This window comes from Pezoporus flaviventris, unplaced genomic scaffold, assembly GCF_033815535.1.
Source record: "Pezoporus flaviventris isolate CSIRO_AGI_PZ_B2104156 unplaced genomic scaffold, CSIRO_AGI_Pfla_v1 ptg000132l, whole genome shotgun sequence".
NCBI classification, from domain to species: domain Eukaryota; kingdom Metazoa; phylum Chordata; class Aves; order Psittaciformes; family Psittacidae; genus Pezoporus; species Pezoporus flaviventris.
This window is the reverse complement of record NW_026892680.1, coordinates 1,219,154-1,239,788: the sequence shown is the minus strand read 5'-3', so window position 1 is coordinate 1,239,788 and position 20,635 is coordinate 1,219,154.

Here is a 20,635-nt window from a genome sequence, read left to right as displayed (position 1 = left end):
GTGGTAATCCAGCATGGTGGTCTGAGGAAAGGATAGGAGCCAGGCGTTTGCGTTCAGGCTCCGGTTTTCTCACTCGCATTTGGCTACAGGCATTAAAACCAAAGCTTCAGGAATAGCCTCTGGTTTGTGATAATCAAGGTGGTCCCCTCGGAATCAGGAGTCTTCCTCCTCCCTGCTGTTGAAAATGCTGTCTCTTACCTTTGTGCGTCTCTTTCTTGCTATGCCAGCCCTCAGTGATGCTGTAACTCTTAAGCCAGGCTTGGCTCCTTGGTAAATGTTTGCAGTACAACGGTTAAAGCTAAGAAAGTAAACGTGTGGGTGGTTGTTAACGTTGGTCTGTAATTGCAAACTGCGACCAGGGTAGGAAAAGTCCCACAAAACTGGATTATTTCTTGGAGGCTTTAATTTCTGCCACTAAATCTCCACTATCTCTCTGTCTCTTTTCTCTTCCCCTCTTGTGCACACATGTCCCCAGGCCTCATAATCTCTGCTCTGGCTCCCAGCTCGTCCCCGCTGTCACCACAGTGGCTTTTGGCAGTCTCTGAGGTGAGGGAGGGAGCTGAAAGCGTGCTCCGTGGTGTCCTGCAGCTCCGTCCCGATCCAAAACACGTTTCCCACCTCCAGGATGCTTTTCCACGTCCGTCTCCCCTTTCTAAGCATTGCCTCTTCACGCCCCTGGGACTGCGCTCCCTTCCCTTGAAGAGAAGTGTTATCTCCAGGTTGCTGATTTTAACCCCATTATTGTTTGTGAAACCAATAATTGGAAGGCGTCAGTTACTGGTTAACAGCTTCAGTGGTAAATGGGTTCCAGCCGCTTGCTGGGCTGCTGCTAGCAGGAATCCACGTGCTTCTCAGCTAGGAGCTCTCGTCTCGCTCCTCCCTGCCTCCCCCTCTCCCTGAGATCCTTTGCCGGGTCCATATGGAGCTGGGGATGTGAGCGCTTCAATAGACAGTTATGATCCTGATGTTTGGCATCAGCTATTTACGATGCGGTGTTGCCTGCCTGGAGGCGGGAGAGAGTGGGAGCAGGGAGGGTTCTGGGCCGTGTGTGAAACAAGGAGGCAGCAGTAGCAGAAATAACACAAGAACTTTTCTTTAGAGCCTGAAAATGGGCTCAGGAGCAATCCTCTCGGCTCCTAACCTCTTGCTAATCGATACCTCTTGCTTGCTGTGTGGTTTAAAGCATGGACCATCAGGGTTTTGCTGGGAGGAAGGGTCAGGATATCAACCACAATAAAAGTCATAGCTCAAGGTGGCAGATGCGAAGTGTTTTGGTCTGGCAGAAGAAAGGGTACATAAAGTACGAAGTCCAAAGCTCTGTTTTCAAAGTAAGACCTGTTCCAGGTGCTGGTGCTCATTGTCTGTATCACCTGGAGTTTGATTTCCACGTAGGTCTAAAAATGCAATGAAAATATAAGCAGATGGGTTTCTATGATAATACAGAATAAGCTCCTGATATACAGCAGTTTGGCTTGTGTTTTGTATTAGGCAGAAGCTGATACTCGTAGATGAGGTCAGTACATGCAACCGTATTTCCAAACAAAACCAGTAATAATTGTACAAGATTGTGTGAAATCATTAGAAAAAGGCAAAGATGCAGAGTAATATAGTTCGTAATTATGGAACCTGAACATGCAAAGTTAAACCTAAGCTCACAAAGGAACAAAGAGATGTCAGGGACAGATACGCTCAGGTTTAGGCTCTGTCCTGAAGTGGTCTTGTGTAGTAGCCTCGTAATACCAGACATTATTGCCATGCACACGTACCAGACACAGCTCTCCCCAGCAAAGCCCTGATGTACCATGGTTGATGGGAAAAACAGAATAACAGAGATTCCCTGGGGTACAAAGGGAGAAATCCATCAGACCGCCTTAGCACAGAGCCAGGTCTGATACACCTGAAATCATGAGTTCTAGTCCAACACCAGCCTTGCTGAATGTAATCTGGTTATTATGCAGGTCTCTGTGTACCACGTTCCTTTGTGCTGTGGGTCATGCTGGGCTTGTAAAAGAGATGAGAAGAGCTAGAGCAGCCTCGTGAGCACCTGAGGTGTAAGGGCATGCCTTGAGGAGGTGGCTGGGGACTGGATTTGCTGGGCTGCAGCAGTTGGATATAGGCTCCTGATGGGCAATAATAGAGATCAGAAGTTCTCAGTGAGGTGCTAGGTGTTGGTGCTAGGTTGTGCCTTAGCCGCATGTGCTTTTACCTCCTCACAGGCTATGCAGGGGGCTGAGGTGCCTATAAATGAGAGTTAGAGATCCCACGTAGAAGTCGGGATGGACTCTCTGCATGATACTGCGCTTGCCTCTTAAGAGAAACCTCTGTGGTCTGTTAAATTTCAGATGAGCCTTAGGCCTTTGTGAAAGTAGTTAGGGAAGAAATGAGTGTACAGAGTCCCTCTGAAAGAGAAAAGGATGAGAGCATTCCATGGAGACGTATTAAAGTCAATCCAGAGCGAACTGATGACTTTACAACCCTCACGCAAAGTGCCCCAGATCATTTGTTTTGCGCAACAGGATCACGTATGAAATATGAAGATGTGTACATAACCTTTTTTCAGACTGCTGTGATTTATTGCTGCTAGGGCCACGAGGGAATCAGGAGGAGCTTGTGAAGACATCAGTGTTATGTGGGGTTACAAAATGATGCTAGGTCTGATCAGTTCTGTCTGAAACCCTCTAACCGCAAGAAATCTGCCACTTCGCTCAGAAGTGGAGTGGATATCTCATCCACTCTGATTCCAAAAACCTTTAGCTCTCTAAATGAGGTTCAGCAAGGTGATGTTAGCCTTTTTTTAGTGTTAGTTCCATGCAGTCATATATGTTCCGTGCCATTTTCATATATGCTCCATGTAACCGTCTGCATGCACGTAGGTTTTGTTGTGATGATGGCTTTCAACCACTGAGAATTCGAATGAAGCTGGTGGTTTTGTTTTGTTTCTGTTTTTTTCCCCACCTTTTGCAGATTATTCAGCAACCTTTATTTGCCCTGATGTGCTAAGCACGTTGCAGTTTGAAAGCTAAACTTGTGTTCTATGGCTGAGCTGAAAATGGGGCAGCACAGCCTTCAAATCATAGTACAGTTACTTGTGTTTGGGAAGGTACTTGAAAGTGGTTTTTTTCCTTTAGGTCTGTCTTTCAATAGGGATGCAATTGGCTCAGGAGGCACTTGGTTCAAGAGTCAGGATTTTTGGGGCTGTTAAATTCAGGATTATCTTTATCTGTCAGTCACCAGTGTAAGCAGAGCTACAAATCCAAAGCATGTAGTGCTGTATTACCCATGTTTTGTTATGTCTGTAAGTTCATAAGAAAACTATGGTCTAATGTGCTTGGATGTTTCTAGTGTGCTAAAATACATACAACAAACACCCATTAATGAGTTTTGAAACTGTGATGCTTATTGAGTCCACTCCATGCTCTTGAACGCGAGCCAACGTTAATGCAAGCCCAGTTGATCCTAATAAGTAACTAAGACCCCATTTCATAAACATGCAATTCTAGCTTGTTATTTCTGGCACTGCCATTAAGCAAGAGCCTCTCCCCTCAGTGCGACAGAATTAAGAGATTAGGGCTAAACTGAAAATAGTGACTAATTCACAATTTCTTCCCTCCTTTTCTCCCCACCAACGACAACTCTAGAGGGGCTCAATAATGGCCATAGCTGCTCAATAACTGCTATAACTCAATAAAGTTATAGACCTTTTCTTCTGGGAGTTATGCACAGGAGTGTGACCTGCCAGTGCAATGGGATTCGCTCAGGTTAGTGGAGTGTGTAGGATTGGATGTAATGTCTGATGCATTCTATTACCATCATAGGTTCACTAGGACAAAGCACCAGTGACTGCACTAAAAGCTGCTGCTTACACTTAGCCATGTTGAACGGGGGGGGATCTTTAGTGTCTAGCTCACGCGTGTTGTGCCAGTAGGTATTTCTTTTCAACGTAACCAAGATCTTGTGGCAAAGGAGAAACCTTGCAGCAGATTATCAGGAGGTAAAATCCAGTGACGTGGAGTTCAGATTAAAGCTGTAAAACTCAAGCTGAAAGATGGAAAACCAACGTATTTCTCAGCACAGACATTTCTTACTCGGCCTTTATCTCTACCAGGCCACTGGATTTCTCACACAGATGTTGAAGTCTTAGAGCTGTAGATTATAGGTGTAGGAGCGTCCTTTGATGTGTTTGTGCAGTGCTCAGGCACTGGTGTCTTTGGCTGTCTGAGCTGCTGTGCTTTACAGTGATACAGAAGAGTGTAAGAGGTGAGAATACGCTTTGCCTTTCTCTTGCAGTGAGAATGCTTCCCTATGTTCATAAAGTCTGTGTTGCTAACACACTAGGACAAGAGGAAACGGCCTCCAGCTGCCCCAGGACAGGTTTAGATGGAGCTGAGGAACAATTCCTGCCCCAGAGGGTGTTCGGGCATTGGAACAGGCTGCCCAGGGCAGGGCTGCAGTCACCGTCCCTGCAAGTGTTCACACAGCGTGGACACGAGCTCCTCAGTGCCATGGGTTGGGGGTGGCCTTGGCAGGGCTGGGCAGTGGTTGGACTTGATCTTAAAGGTCTTTTCCAGCCTGGTTGATGCTGTGATCCTCTTTTTACTTGGATTCTGCGCTTTCTTGCTGATGCTGCAGTGTTCACCCAGTGCTGTTGGACTGGTTTAGCACTGTGCCAGAATTAGAAAGAGAAGCCTAGTTGCGTTAAAACCTGGGATGCTAATGGCCTTACAGACCTGCTGCCCTGTGTGCTCGCTGTCAGTGAGTGGCTGTGCTGGCCTCAAGTGCCATTCCTGTTCTGGGCTTGCTTTATTCTTCTTGTGCAGTTGCACTTTGACGGAAGCGTGCGGGCAGAATGCTGTGCACAGCTGTGTGCGGGACCAAACCCGAAGCCAGTTTGTAAGAGCGATCGGGTGTATTGCCATCGAGTTTTGGGTCAGTAGCAGGGCACCAAGTGGTTTGGCTTTCTTAAGAAACAGGCTAAGGCATTTAGTTTCTGCATTGGATAGGGAAATGTGTGCAACCCACAGAGACTGGAGTCTCTCCAGGCCTATCTAGCAGAATGAGAGAATTCTTTGTGAAATGCATAAAACGATGACATTTTAGTGGTGACTCAAGTATTTGATTCCCTTTTCCCACAACCTGAAGTAATCAGAATGTTCTTCTGCAATCCCGTTCCCAGTGAGGACTTAGCAATGTGTAACCTCACCGTACATCGACCTCAGAGACATCCCCAGGGCAGTGCGTGGAGATAGGGAAAAATGAGTTGAAAAGGCTTGTTTTTAAGCCCCAAGGAAGAATTACTGGCATGTTCATCTGGGAAAACACCCAGAAGATGAACTTAGAATCGCGACTACAAGTCTGAGGGGAGGAAAAATGTCCTCTCAGGGTGAGGTTTGGTGAGTGGTGGCCAGGGAGATAAGGATGCTGGTGCCCAGGAGAGCGCAGCACAACCCTGGTCTAGGGAAGTGAGGTCTGGTCCCAGACTGGCTGGATGCTCAGCTGCCTCTTTGTCCCCTTTCAATGCCCCCTGCTCCCTGTCACTGCCCTGAGAGAGCCCACATGCCTGCTGAGCTCTCCTGCTGTGGTTTCTCCTCAAGTCTGGACGTGGGGATCTTGGCCCTGCGGCCTTACAGGGTTGATGCTAAAAGGATGGTGTATTCCCAAGGAGTTTTACAGTGAAGGGCAGACAAACAGAAAGCAATGAAGTTGCCCTCACCCCTGGCTGAGGGCTGAAAAGCCTACAAGTCATTGAGATCTCGCCATAGTTCTGACAGTCATTGCTGTTTATCAGTGTGTGAGTAATACAGAAGGCATTTTGGCACTTTGCAACACAGAGGAGATTTCTGGCATCATGTAACATCTGTGGCTAGCATGGGTGATGGGTGAACGTGGTCTTTACCAGGAAAACTTATTTGGTACATTGAGAGGCATGATTGAGCATTTCAGCAGCAATAAAGAACGATTAAGATGTGTTAAATTGACTCTTGGCATTCAGGACATTTATGCCCCTGCAATAACAGGCGTACTTCACACAGAAGAAAAGGATAGTCTCTGCCCTGTTGAAATGGCAAATGGGCATTCAGGAGGAATCTGGGTTGAGATTCCCAGTACTCTGAGAGCTGCATTGGCGTATGAAACAGCAACAGGAACAGGAATAGGTGGGCATTGGGTGATACCCATTTGAACAGCTTGGGATCGCCTTAAAGGCAGAACCAATCTTTCTATTGCCAGTAAGGTCGGAGGACTACATGTATTTAGGCACTGATGTCAGAACATATATTGCTCAGCACGGCTGTTTAATCAGACCGAGGATGAACATACGGGACAGTCCTTTCGTACTTTATATCGCGTAAACACAGGCAGGCAGTTTGTCAAAGACTAGGTTGGAACTGGACTGTGCTGACACAGCGTTTTGTGAGGACGCAGAATACCCCGAAGGGCTTTTTCTAATGGAAAAACATGAAAGCATTTAAAGCTGGACCAATTTCATTGATGAGTTAGACCGTGAGTAGTCTGGTTCAGAGGAGGTAGTGTCTCGAAGAGGGTGAAAGACCGGGAGGGAGTTAGCTATTGTCAGAAGATGAGCCAGGCTATCATGCCTGTTTGCCAAATTAATTATTTGTTTCGATATTTGTGGAAGTGAATAGGAACCAGATGGCAGGAATGGAGATGCCTGTTAGGTTCCTGTAATGGAGAAAGGAGGGCGAGCGAGCGGAAATCGGAATCCCACTGTAAGAGAGGAACAGGAAATTAAAATGTCAGACAACTGACAAAGCTGCAGGACCACACACAAATATAAAGAGGTTTCGCGTCGGATCTCTGAAGCATTTGAAATTGAAGTCTTCTCTCTTTTTGCCACCCAGAAATCAGAATAAAGATGATTTTTTTGGTTGGTTTTGTTTTTCAAAAGAAGGGGAAAGTCAAAAGCCTCAAGCCCGTGGTTAGAATGGAGTGTACTGAAAATGTCTTTGGAAACACGTCTGAGGAGTCTGGAAAACTCCTACTGGAATATCGAGTAAGCAGGCACAGAGGAGAGGAGATGGGGAATTCCTGACTCATGTATCATGCCTGATGGTATCTACGTGTCCTTGGCAGTAGGAGTTCACGGTCTTTACTCTGCAAGGCCGGTGATACGGCAGGCAGAGGTCTTGCAGACTATGTAAAACGGGGAACTCCGGGTTCTGCTTGTCCTCTGTAGATCCATGTGGGATTCTGGTGGTCCCCCTGCAGTCAGCACGCAGCAACCAGCTCCCCATGCCTGTCACTACAAGACAGGTCTGGAAAAGCCAGGTTGCCCTTGTGCTGTATCGTTATCTGAACCAGCTGAATGTGGAAGGAGATTGGTCTCTTCCCCTCTCAGAATTGCTTCTGGGTTTTAGTATCTATGGGGGCACAGGGAGATACGTGCCGGTCCAGTACCCTCCTTCCCAGCTGGGGAGGGTTTGCTGCTGCTCCAGTACTCTGCTTCTTTAGCTGGCCCTTGCTTATGCCTCTTTATATTCAGCAGTCATCCCTGCATAAGGGCTGTCTGCTGACCTTTCCTTCAGCAGTGAGTTCTGAGCCAAGTGTGCTGCTCTGCTGAGATACGGATGTTTTTCTTTCTGTCTGCCTGGTGGTAAGGTTTTGTGTGTCTCACTTTGACCCTGGCCAAGTGCCTCATGAGCTACGGGCTCTGAATGTCTGCCTTATTTGGAGGAAAACATAGGCTTTTCAGTTGCCTTGACCTCCGAGTAGGTTTTCTGCTTCCCTTTGACCTGTTTCTGCCCTGCCAGCCTCTGTATGAAGCGTTTTTCTTTCTTGCACATCTAAAAGTTCTCTGGTCCCTCTTCCTTCCCCAAGAAAAAGAAGAGGAAAATGTTAGTAGCTGCGGCTAATTGTGCCCCAGTGCTCCTGCTGGCCTTTGGTGTTCATCCCAGGAATAAGGCGTTTGCATGTTCGCATTCACACCAGGTCAGCAGATGCTGCTTCAGAGGATCCTGCTGAAACTTGTACAGTAGTCTGCTTTAATCATGGGTACAGACAGGTCTGCTCCATAGAGCTATTGCCCACTGCATTTTAGCATAGACTGGCAAAGCCAGCCCTTTGCAAGCAGGCTCCATACGAAGTCCCTGAGAAACAGTCTATTGTATCTTCATGTTGTAAGACCGGGCTTTTCAGGTTGAAAATGGTGTGAAGATATTGGTGAATATAATGATGATTTTGGAGGCAAATGCTGGTAAACCACAGAAAGCGAGGAGCAAAACTTGGCATGGAGGAGCCCTTGGTCAGCAGCAACAAGATGCTTGTGAAGAGGGATTTTCTGATTTCAAAATGAGAAGTGTTGGAAGGAGAGGAGGAATAAAAAGGCAGACTGATGGTGCAGCAGTTCAGGGACAAGCAGTGTTGTATGGATCCGTTCTCTGTTTCTCTTGTGGTCTAAAATGGGAGCTTTCTATAAATGCATGGCTTTATGTGGCATTTGTTGTAAGCAGGTAGCTTTGGGAGCAGCAAACGGGTTTGGTTTTGCTATGTCAAAAGGAGAAGGAGTTGGTGCTTTTCCCCTTTTGTGCTTTTCTCACTTCCTCCAAGCACTGGGAGCTTTAGCATCTGCCTCTTTTGGACGATAGGTATCTCGGGAGCCTGGTGTTTCTCAAAGATCTGAATTGCACTTGTTTGAAGTTACTGTTTACTGACCCTGTGAAGAAATACGGGGTGTTCAGGTGTAAAGACACTAGAAGCCAGAGTGAGATGTGACACCCGTGAAGCTGGGCATGAAGGAGATTTTTGTGTAGTTTTCATCCGCTTTTCATCTGCCGCTATTTCGACAAAGCTAGATTTAAATTCATCCCAGGGGCTACTCCAAAGTTGAGTTGCATTTGGTCCGTTGTATTTGTGACTTAAAGGCTAAAAGGAAGACATGCGTGTTACAGAAGTGGTGCCTCTGAGTGCCTGGGGAGGAAACAGAGTCCAGTCCCTTGTCCCAGCTCGTTCAGCTCTGTGGGGTTTCTCCTTCACAATTTATTGTTTCAAGGGTCTGCCTAAAGCTAATGACCAGCCTAAAATAAATCTTGAAGATATTTTCTTCCTTTCCTCTCCGCTGGTCTGAAGCCTGGAATGTCCTGAAAGTCGCCCTGCCATTCCTTCTTACTGCCCCTCCACCACTGCACTCTCCCAGGGCTGCAGTTAATCACCAAGAGTTGTCACTGTGAGGGCTAGGAGTGACTTGACTAAGGCTCAAGTGGAGGAGAAATGCACTGGTGGGCAAGGAAAGAGAAGGTTGAGCGTCAAGCAGTACCCAAGGAGCTGATGTCTTTTTCAGAGCTGTGCTCATCCGTGCTCTTAAAGCGTGCTTTTCATAACGCTCCCTTCACCTGCGAGCCCTGCAAATGAAATGCCAGCCTCTGGTGGGCTGCCTCTTTGCATCCATCCCCATCTCCCCGCAGAGCCGCTGCTGTCTGTGTGGTCTTTGCAATTCACACGGCTTGGTGGCAACCAGCAGGGGGGGAAAATGCTGTGTTTTATTTATCTAGAGTCAAGCACAGTTTAAACCCCATTCTAAATAAATAAAAACTCCTAGCCAGATTTATACGTATAAATAAAAAAGCAGAATTCCCCCTCTCTTTTGGCTGCTGTCGAACAGCATCAGTTTCAAGACCACACAAGGAGCTGTGCTGACAGCTCTGAAATGGGCGGTGGAGGCAAAGGTAGGAGGGGTAGGAAGGACCTTGATAACTTGCTCTGGGTTTCTAGTGCATGGAGGTACCCTGTGTAGAGAAAGGAGTAGCCCTGACACCACGGTGGGTTAAAATGTTGGAAGAAAACTGGAGCATCTCAGGTCTTTGATGGTGGTGTGTTTCCACAGAAGACCAGTTCTTCTTCAGATTGTTCACCCACTCTACCAGGTCATGTGTGTGAATGGATTTGTTGGCACAGCTGAGCATTATCGTCTCAGTCTTTTCATATAGCCCAGGGGTGATAGAACACCCATAAAAAGCCGTGGTTTGAGAAAGAAATGTTCTATTCTTGGAAGATTGATCGCATTTGGCCTTTGGGGATAGGGCCCGCATTGCACAGAGGTTCCCAGTTTCCATCAGATGGTGCTCCCCCACAGGCGCTGACAGTGCCGTGTCTGCTCTTCCAGCCATCACTCGGGGAGCCTCCAAGCATGGTTTCGTTTTCTTGGGAGTGAAATGCATTATGTGTGCACAGGGGTTCAGATCTCTCTGCACTTGCAGCCCTGCCAAGCTCTCGGGAAGGGTGACAGGCAGCGGCTCTGCGGAGCACCTGGGTTTTGTTAGTCCAGATGAGGGATTATAACGGGTCTTAAATAGATGCCTGCTTTGCGTGGGTTCTTCTTGCAGCAGCATTTGCTCCACTGCTCATGGATGAGGATGGGCTGGAGGACATGGTTCTGTTGGCTGCAAGATTAGGCTGAGAACGAAAAGGGGCCGATTAGTGGTTGTTATTTTGAGACTGATCAGAGGCTGCTGCAGTTCTAACCGCCCAAAAAATCAAAGAAAGCACCCTTGCAAAGCAAAGCCTTGCTCACAGTTCATTACCTCTTTCATATTGTGAACCTCTTTGGGCTGGCAGACAAAATGACCAACAGATGTTAGTCACATTGAGGAAAAATGGAGAAGAGGAATTCTCTGAACGTGCCTTCTTACATCTCTTCCTTGGAGCACTTTATGTATTAATTTATGTTTCCCACAATACTTCTGCATTGTCTTGTTCTCTTAGTAAAGCATCAATTCACTTTCCTAACTTAATGATGCAGCTGGGGTCACAGCTTGTCACAGGCAATGGCATCACAGCAGCACCGACTCGTAAACATCTTCACAAAAGCCTTACCCTTAAGGTAGTTAGTTACTATGAAATATCTCAAAAATAGACAGAAATCAAGCAACAAATCTAGTTCTTGGCATTCTGAGAATGCCAAGGAATAACAGAATAACAACGTAAAAAAGCCTAAGGGTGTGTGTGGGGGGGGTTAAGGAAAATAAACAGGGTAATCTGTGTAAGTGTAGGCAGGCTGATCTGGGCACTGATTCTGGACAGAAGTCATTGAAGTCTTCTTAGGACATGCAATTAGCTGCTGATTGTAAAGTGACTGTTGCCAAAGAAGAGAGTTTTACTTGGATGTGCTCTTGCCAAATAACTAGATTAAATTTCAGATCTCATTGGTGAATTTAAGTGGGATGATAAACTGCTCACTTCTGAGATTAGGTTGCCAGAATTAATAGGGGATAAACCCACTCACGCCATATTACAAGGATTTGGACTATTTTGAAAGAGAAAGAGAAGCCCTATAAAAAGGGTATCATCATTATCACAAGGGTAGAAAAGGGGGTTTTATTGAAGAAGGCAACCAGGCTAGCCCAGCGCTATTCAATTGACTCTTTTCTTCCAGTGGTTTGGAAATAAGTGTGAAGTTACTGTGAAGAAAATATCCTGATGTAATCCCACTTTGTTCTGGTAGGACCCTTTTGCTAACCGGGGGGACTGTTTGATAGGGCATGTTTGGAAGAACAGGCATTTTATCACAGGCAAATGTGAGCCCAGAGTTCTGTATATAAGAGGAAAGGGCCCTGCGTGGGAGAGTTCTCCATGGTAGAAATCAGTGACCCTGCAAGTTCATGGTAGTCATCTAAGTTAAAATGAGATACTGGGAGTGTGCCTGCAGTATTGTAGGGGCAGGTGGGAAAATATTGTGGTGATGTGCCTTCTTCTCCATTAGAGTAGTGTCTGTGTAAAAATCTTAGCCATTTAAAGGAGCAAATTCATTCTTTTATTAAGCCATTGTAATTCATCTTGCTTTACCTTTGTGCTTAAAATGCATCAGTATCTGGTGTGAGTAGTATTGCGTAGACAACTATAGCTCCAGACTAGCTTCACTGATGTCAGTTACATGACGGGCAGTAGAACTTGGCCCTCTAAAATTTAATATGTCAGGCCTAAAATAATCTGAAAAGGTATTTATGTACCTCCTCCTCCTCCTTCACACTGCTTGTAACCTGAGAGCATCCATGTGGCTAAGAATAAAGGCTTGTCTTTTCGAAACTGAAGACGCTCTGCTCATAGCGCTGGAGAAACCAACTGCAAAATAAGGCAACCAGATGTTTAAAAACGTTGAAAGTTCCTTTTTTTGGAAAGGTAGCTATGTCAAATAAACACGAAAATGCTATTTTTTCTATATAAGTATTCATTTTAATGGCACCCCAAGAGTTCGTCCAAGGGTCTCTAGGTCACCTGGGAGAACGTACAGTATATTTTGGCTCTGCGGTCTTCGCCTTTCTACAAAGAGCTAATTCTTCCAATCAATGAAATAAACGTTGCTAATGTAGATGGATTGACAAACTATTTTAAAGGCTAGTTTATTGAAGCAGATGGTGAGCCTGATACAACTAGAATGCTTTAAGAGGCCGTCCCTGGCAGGAGAAGAAGCCCTTGGAAGAGCAAGATGTAGTGACTGGTCACCCCCCTTCACCTGGTGACATTTACTCCTTTGGGCATCTTCTGTCCGCAGAGGCACTGCAATGAAGCTAGGGAGTAGGAAGGCTTTTTGTCCTGTAGGGCTTTCAATAAGGCTTTCTGTTTAGGGCAAAAGGAACCTGTTCGAACAAGGTACCAGTGATGAACACCAGCAGCTGAAGCAGTTGTAGGTCTGGGAGTCCCTGCTGGGATTACTGCAGTTTGACGAGCTATTTAGTAGGAAATCAGGTTAATTTCTGGTGCCTGTTAGGAAAGGTGATGATAAACCAAGAAAATACGTGAGAGGAATTCCAGGGATGCTCTGAAGTTTATCAATACTTGCTTTACGATCAGATGCTGAAAAGCTAAATAGAGCACGGAAACTAAAGGGAGAATTTCAAGGCTACAAGTCTGTTTGTGTGAGTAAAAGGCTTTTAGAAACAGTATGGTTTCCTTTCAGATATATAGTTCCTTCTTTGGTACAGCGTCCCAAAATAGCCACATTTTAATTCAGCTTGCAGGTTTATGAGAGCAGTTGTATCGTAGTGTTGATATCCAGCATGGATCATCTCCACGGATTAATGCATTTCCGTGTGTCAGTAATGGTGAAGGTGGGTTACTGCACACCCGAGACCCTCCACAGGGCATAGCGGTGTCCGGCTGCAACTTCTGAGCTTTGCAACTTTAGCTAACTGATGGGTTAGCTTCTGCATTTCCAGAAAGGAAATGGCACTCGCTGTTAGCAGTACTCTACGTGGTGACAGAAGTGTGTTCTGTCTTGATACCTAAAGATATAAAAGGATTTACAGAGAACAGCTCCTCATCTCTCGGGGAGCACATCTACCTCTAGTTATGGCTTGAAAGATACCGAAAATATGAATGGGGAAGTCAAATGCAGGATTCCTTTTGCCTTCTTTGAAAGCAAGACTTGAGGTTCTCAGCTGGTGCCCCTCAGTGTCCCGCCAAAGGGCTGTGAGGTGATATAGGATGTTGCTAAACTCCCAAATCCTGACTCGGCATCGCTCTATTGGGAAATGCTGGACCTCCGTCTATGTTAATAGGTGGGGGTTTTCTTTCTTCCTGTTTGTGGCAGGGGAGCGTTTGGAGGCTGTTTTATTTTCAGTCACTTGGAGCTCAAATACGAGCTGTCAACCCTCAGAGCAGTGTAATATTACAGATAGTTGGATGTTGTTCACTGAGCCCCAGAGGCTAAATCACCTCTGCTTTAAGTATCAGTTTTCATTGTCAGTGAAATCTGATTTTTTTTTTTCTAAAGAGAAATGTCAGGAATACATGGAAGAAACGGACTTATCACTCATGTTCTGGTAGTAGCTTAGTCGTAAAACCAGGTTGTATTTGCAGTACGTACAAATAACCTCTTATCACGTATTGTTTACAGAGCCCAGGAGAGAAATCTCAGCATCGTGCCAGTGCAAGGATTTCATATCCCTTCTCTTGGGAGAAAGGTGTGCAAAGAAAATCATTCAGTTGTTGGTTTAAGAGGAGTACATTTACCTTCCAAGAATTACGTCTTGCAGATTGGTTTGATTACTGCCATTAGCCTATCAGCTGCTGCAGGCTGTTTGCTTTGTTTCTTCAAGAGAAAACAAACTGTGGTGGTACAGCTCAAACACAGGGGATAGAAGGAATATGGGTTTGCGTTCAAACAGGCTGCTTTTCTGCATGCATCCATAGATAGATGTTAAGAAAGCGGGCAATGAAGCAGTTTCAGCAGAGGTATTTGGGTGTGTTTAAAAGTCTGTTTTCTGTTTTGGTGAAGTTTGTAGACAGAATAAAAGACACTCCCCGGTTTCTCCAGCTGCATCTGGCTACAGATCGCTCCAGAATTTTTGTGTCTTCAACCTCTTTCCTATTTTTCTTTCCCCTCCAAAGACTTCGAAGAGCCAAGAGGATACTTGCTGGTATGTGATGGAAGGCTCTGAAAGGAAAAGAGAAAATTAACATCAAATGGGCTTCTCCTCCTCCCACTCCGCATGCAGAATGTCTTAAGGAGACCATAGCACAGTATCAGTACTGCCTCCCAGCATGTTCTGTGACCCCTCCTAGTCCTTTACAATCTTCAGTAACTTCACTTAAAACTCCTACTTTGGTTTTTCTTCTGTGAAATGACTGTTGGTGTCTTCTGGAAAGTGCAAATTGGTGTCTGAAAGAACTAGGATCCTAAGGTGCTTTTCAGGGGCTGTTTCAGGACAGCATCCGTAATTAACACCCAGTAGGATTCTACTGGCATCTGCTGTTTCACACCGTTAAAGAAACTGGTATGTGCTTGATGTCACCCATCTTTCCAAGGGTACCCTACTTACGCAGTTTCTCTCTAGCCTACAGAGCTTTGTAGCTTTCCCTTACCTTGTGTGAGAGAAACTCATCGTGTTTAAACCTCATTGAAAGCAGCCAGAAAAGCCTTGTCCCTGCGTTGTATCAGCTTTCATAATTTGGACTTGATTATGTATTTTCTGTTTGTTACAAGCTTCCAATTTTTCCTCTGTCCTCGGAGCATTGGATCACTTTCCTCCGTATCAGTGAATCTGCTTCTTGACATCCTGTTAGAAGCCTGTGCAAATGATCTGCAAAACCGAATAAATGAAAGATACCAGTGAAAAGCGAGGTTTGACCAGAGGGCAAAGTTCTGTCAAAAGCACTCTATCTTCCTTTGTTACTGAGACACGGCCAGATGTTTGTTTAGAACGAAATGCCTGCCTTGGGATCTTTGAATGCCCAGATGAGGAAAAGTGTATCTGATCGCTGCTAGGAGCACAGCCACGTCCTAGCTGCAGCCTGGGGTGGTGTATCCTGAAATACTCTGTCTGGAGGTTCTGGGAGTGCAACAGAAAAGCGTGTTTGCTCTCGCTGAAAGGAGATGGGGCTGTCAGTTCAGACACACGTAGAACATCTGCTCTGCCTGTGGTTTAACTAGACCAGAGCCCTGCATTAAACCGATCACCAGTCGATCAGAACGCTTCCTTGCGCTGAGAAGCTTCCCATCACGCTCAGTGCTGCCGTTCCCAGAGAAGCCAATGTGTCGTGGTAAGGAAAAAGACCAACCCCAAAATCACAGCAGTGAAATATGTCGCAACTGTGGCTCGTTTGGCTTGTGGAACATCACAGGCGAGTGTTTGACCTGGGCTCAAACAGCTTGGAATGTGTTGGCCCAACTGTTTTAAATCGAGCTAGTTATTTTGAGCCCATCTCGGCTGTGAACTGGAGCTAGCAAAATGAACCGTAGTTCATGTTCCAGCTTTGGGAGAGTTTCCGAGCAATAAAGCTGTAGCACGGACCACAGGTTTGTGTTGTTTCGGTGGCACAGAGACGATTTTCCTTTACTTAACCCCCTCGGTAGCCATTTAGGACTACTTGACTATAGGTCTTATAAGAGTATGAATTGTCAGGAAAGCTCTGTTTCATTAATAAAAAGAAAGCCACCATTACAAAAAGTAAGTCCAGCCCTGCCAGCTAAATCTCTAGCTGGCATTTGGCTGTGAATTAGTTCGACTGTGTATACAAATACTCCTTTGCCGTAGGAAGATTACTAACAATCGTCTAAATATTGGTCTGAAGTAACTTACATGATAATTTGCAAGGCCTTTTGCTGTGGAATGACTTAGAAGGAAATGCCTCGTTGCATTTATTACAGTATTTAAATAGTTTGGGTTTGGTTTCGTTGGAGTGGAACAGAGCAGATAGAAGTTTGTATTTTCTTCTGCACAGTGCATGTAACAACATGATTCTTGAAGCCTATTTAATTTAGACCAGCCATGTATTCAGTATTGTGGAAACACAGCGTTAATGAAAAAGATTCTGTAAATCAGTGTGCAGCAAGTTGATGTTCCCTTGCAGAAACGCCCACTGCGTGTTGAGGGAGCATCTGGTGCAACGTGGATGGGTTTTGTCACTGATTTTAATAGCCAAATGTGCAAAAGAGCTTGCTGCGAATATGTCAAGATTTTTGCTGATGGAAGTTACAGATACAAATGGAAGAGGCTGGAATCGGGGGACAGATTATGGCTGTTTGGAGCCTGAAGCGCATTATAGCATACAGATCCTGTGTGCTTCTGCCCCCCTTCTCATTCCTTCCCTCACACACTCTTGGAGCTGCAGCGGGAGGAAGGTTTCCTTCTCGGGAAACATCCACGATCCTTTTCCTTTGCAAGCCGGGAATTCCTTGGAAGACAGAGTGCTGTGTTCTCCCGTGCTTTGAGCGCTTGGCCTGGCCTGCTGCGCTTTTCCCCTGGTAATATTTGACTAGTCCTCTATTGGGGTGATGCTGAAAGAGACCTTGAAGCGATAGATCTCACCGAGGGGTTGGAACTAGGTGATCTTAAGGTCCTTTCCAACGCTGACTGTTGTATGATTCTGTACTGCAGACCTTAAAAAGACCCCACTGCATCAGATAAGCGCCATGTTGTCAATCTGTTTCTTTTTAATTGTGGGCTATAAGAGTTTGAGAAATAAAAAGGAACTGGGGACCCAGTGTTAGCAGAGAAACTTCACGATCTGGGGTGGTAAGGGACAGCATTTAGGTGTCTGTACGTTAACTTCTCCTACCCCACACTGCAAAAAGTCACCTTTTCAGACAGCAGTGTGGTTCAGTGTGAAGTTTTGAGGGAAGGAAGCTCTGCTCCTTAAGGGGCAATGATGGTGCCAGAACAAAGCAGCGAAACACCGATGAGGTAATTGTTATATTCTCATCTTTGGATATCTTGTTCCTATTGAGTACTTGACCCTGTCAGATACTGATGCCATGTCCCAGAATCCCAGCTCCTTTCTCACTGTAGCTGGTACTCCCTTCCAAAGATAAAAAACATTGTAGGGACCATGAATGACTTGTTGACAAAACAAGTAAGGTTCTCATTATGGAAGGGAGCGTTCCCTATCATTTAGAATGCAATTTTAGTCTTCCAAATGTCCTCAGAAGTCACCGTGTGTTCCTGGTCACTGCCATATTGGAAGGCATGGTGTTTGTCTGATCGAGGTTGTGTGGTTAGCATTACATCGTGGATGCTCAGGTTACTGATAATTCTGTTAGGAAGCATTAGAGATTTGCTCTAGTTGGTCTAAACTTCCACTAAATGTTAGGTGCCACAGAGTGGCTTCACCCTGGGTAAATCTATTGTGAAAATGCAGATAGAAGCTTATGAGAGCGAGCAACCAGTTGTGGTGCAATATGAAGAAGGGACATTGTCTATGGGGGGAATATGATTGGGCTGAGCAGAGTGGAATAACAGCACCAGGTTCTGAAGGAACACTGACTCTGCTTCCTTCCTGGGATCCTCAAATCTGCTTCAGGCCAAAAGAAAAACAGGCTGCTGGCACACAGGCTAGCGGGAGAGTATTACATACCTTGATTTTCTAACTAGAACTCATACACAATTGCATTTCTCATTTCTGTGGTGTTTTCAGGCGCTGCATCAGATTCTACACTGGACTCCTTCAGCACTGGAGCCTAAAAGCAGAAACCTCCAAATAAGTCAGCTGGGAGCAAGGTAATACGTGACTAGCTGGGATGGGGATGCACTGAGTTAGTTTCCCAGGTTACCACCACGGATCCCACAAGGATCTGCCCCGTGGCTTGGGCTGTCTGCTCTGGACTGATGGCAGAATGTAGCTGTGGTCACCGTGTGTCACAGGGTGAGCGCTCACAGCCTGTCAGCTCTTCTCCTCTCCCTGCCCCATCGCATGCTCACACCCCACATCGCAGCTCAAGGGCAAATCTGACGCAGCTTTACACAGTACCAAATGCACAGGCAGCAGTTAATGCACCAAGAACTTACCCCTGAGCTTGCCTTGTTCGGTGCTTTACTGACACCAGAGGATTTCAGGAAGGCATGCAGTGATTACAGTGTATTATCATCATCAGCTGCATTTCTGATACGTAGCTTATCATAAAACGCCTCTTAAACAATTTCTTGGTTTTTTGTCCCGAAGTGTTGCTGCAAATGACATCATCTGTGTGGGAACTTCAGTTGGATGTGGTAACACCTTGTAAAGTACTTTAACAAGACAGAAATGCTTAAGTAAAGTTGGGGTTTGGTTTCAAAGACCTTCCCTTTAGGAGGCTACAGTAAATTCAGCCCCCAGACTGACACCCTTTTCTCTGTCTAAATCTAGTTTTGTAGAGTTAACGTTTCTTCATGGTGCCATTTAATTGCTTTACAAGGAAAAACTACAATGGTGCTATGTATCTAGTCCCTACCTTTTGGAAAGTGCATGGTTTTCCAGCTAAGCAACAGGGCTGCCCTAGTCTGTCACACGTTTGGGTTTGTTAAGTGCATTAGCGAGCAATAAAATCTCTGGTATTCAGTCTCGCTCGCTATTTATACCTTGGTTTCTCCCACTCACCCTTGGCTTTGATTTCTTTTCACTTTTGCCGCTTTATTTCCAACCACTAAATAGAAAAGAAGCAGCAACTCCTTCTTCACAGCTCAGCAGACAGGTAATGAATTGCCACACTGGGCCAGGCCAATCCAGCCTCTGCTGCCTGTGTAGTTCTTGCATAACTGAGTTTTCCCCATCACACCTCTGAAGCCCCTCTGAATGAGGTCTGTCTGGTAAGACCAGGCTCTTCAGAGGGATGTGAGTACTACAGGTTTCCTGTAATTCTCTGGTTTTAGCCATTTAAGCACAACAGGTTTCCACAATATTCTTCTTTAACCCAATATACTCCTGCCCTCTCTAGCCCAGTGGAATCCTGCAGGTGCTGGGCAGGGCATAGAGGCTGAGGAATCCCAAGTGATTCAGCGTCAGTGTATTACCAAGCTCCAAACTGAGGTTTAGTTTTAAAAGATTAAATAACAATAAGCAGAGAAGGCTAGAACTGAAGAGATTCTGTGTGCACAGTTCAGAAGTATGTGTATGGAATGCAGCACTGACCTCCCCAGGTTCTGACTAATCCTGGGCTGGATTACACAGCATAGGGGTGTCTCACTTGTAGAGGTTAGCCTTATGGGATCAGGGCATGTTTATCCTCCCTCACTAGGCAAGAAAGGGAAAGGACCTCACCCTGTTAGTCACCATGGTGGTTAGAGCATCTGCTGGTCGTGCCTGGGAAGAAGTGATGCACAAAGCCTGCTCCCTGTGGGTGCGTTAGCCACTGGACTGCTCATGGGGAATGGTGCCCTTTGCCACAGCCTGTTGTGTAATGGGTAAACCCCTCTGTGGGACAAAGCAGACCTCTAACATAGCCTTCCCTGAGTGGTTGCAGATGACATCCACACTGATACTTGGAGAAAAAAAAGGAGGGAGAAATGGAAGTCTGAAAGAGGTCCCAGGGAATCATTTGGAATTTGCTGAGCAGGCTCTGGAATTTCTGGAGAGCGGAAAAAAAAAAGATGCTTGTGTGGCTATTTTGGTAGCTGCATAATCTGACAAAGAAAAGGCAGAAAAATCACGTGGCAGGTGAAGCCCAAAGCCTGTCGTTTGTGTTATGGCAGTCTTGAGTCCCGGTGATGCCTGGCACTTGGATGGAGGCGTAGGAAGTTTGGAAGTGTTCACAGAGAGTACACAGCATGCAGAAAGGGGGGGGTGTGTGTGATAAAAGTGCCACTAAACAAGGGGAGTGCCTCTGGGGAGCACTGCACACCAGCACAGATGCAAAGCTTCCTTTGAACTCGTCTTTCAGGTCACTGGGATGCTCCCAGCAGGGTACGAGGTGGTCTGAGGGATGGGTTTGTCTCTAGAAGATTCCCTTTGCTATGCAGGTGGGCTCACAAAAACAGTGGTGTGTTGCTGAGAGCTGGTAGAACAAGCAGCAGAACCGTGGTGTCACGGTGATGAAACTGGGCTTCCGCTGGCTACGGAAATGGAGTAATTCGGCAGGGGCGACCCAAGATGTCAACCTGGAGCCGAGCAGCTCCCCTGTGCAGTGTGTGCTGGGCTCAGCTCCCATGTGGAGCAACCTCGGTCTTGCAGGCGGTTCCTTTCCAGGTTACAGGCAGTTCAGTTCGAGCGAAGGTGACTGTTTCACCCCCAGCTGCTGATGAGCTGGCAGCTGCTATCTTGATGATCTGCTTGTGATTATCCTTCTGAGAGTTGAGTTTTGGTTTGGTTTTGCCTGTTGATGTTTGCTCTCCCGTGGGCAGGGCATTGCGCTGCATGCTCTGTGTACAACGTTATGATCACTCTTCAAAGATGTAAGCAGAGACAAGTTCTTTCTCTCGAGTCTCCAGCTGTTAGG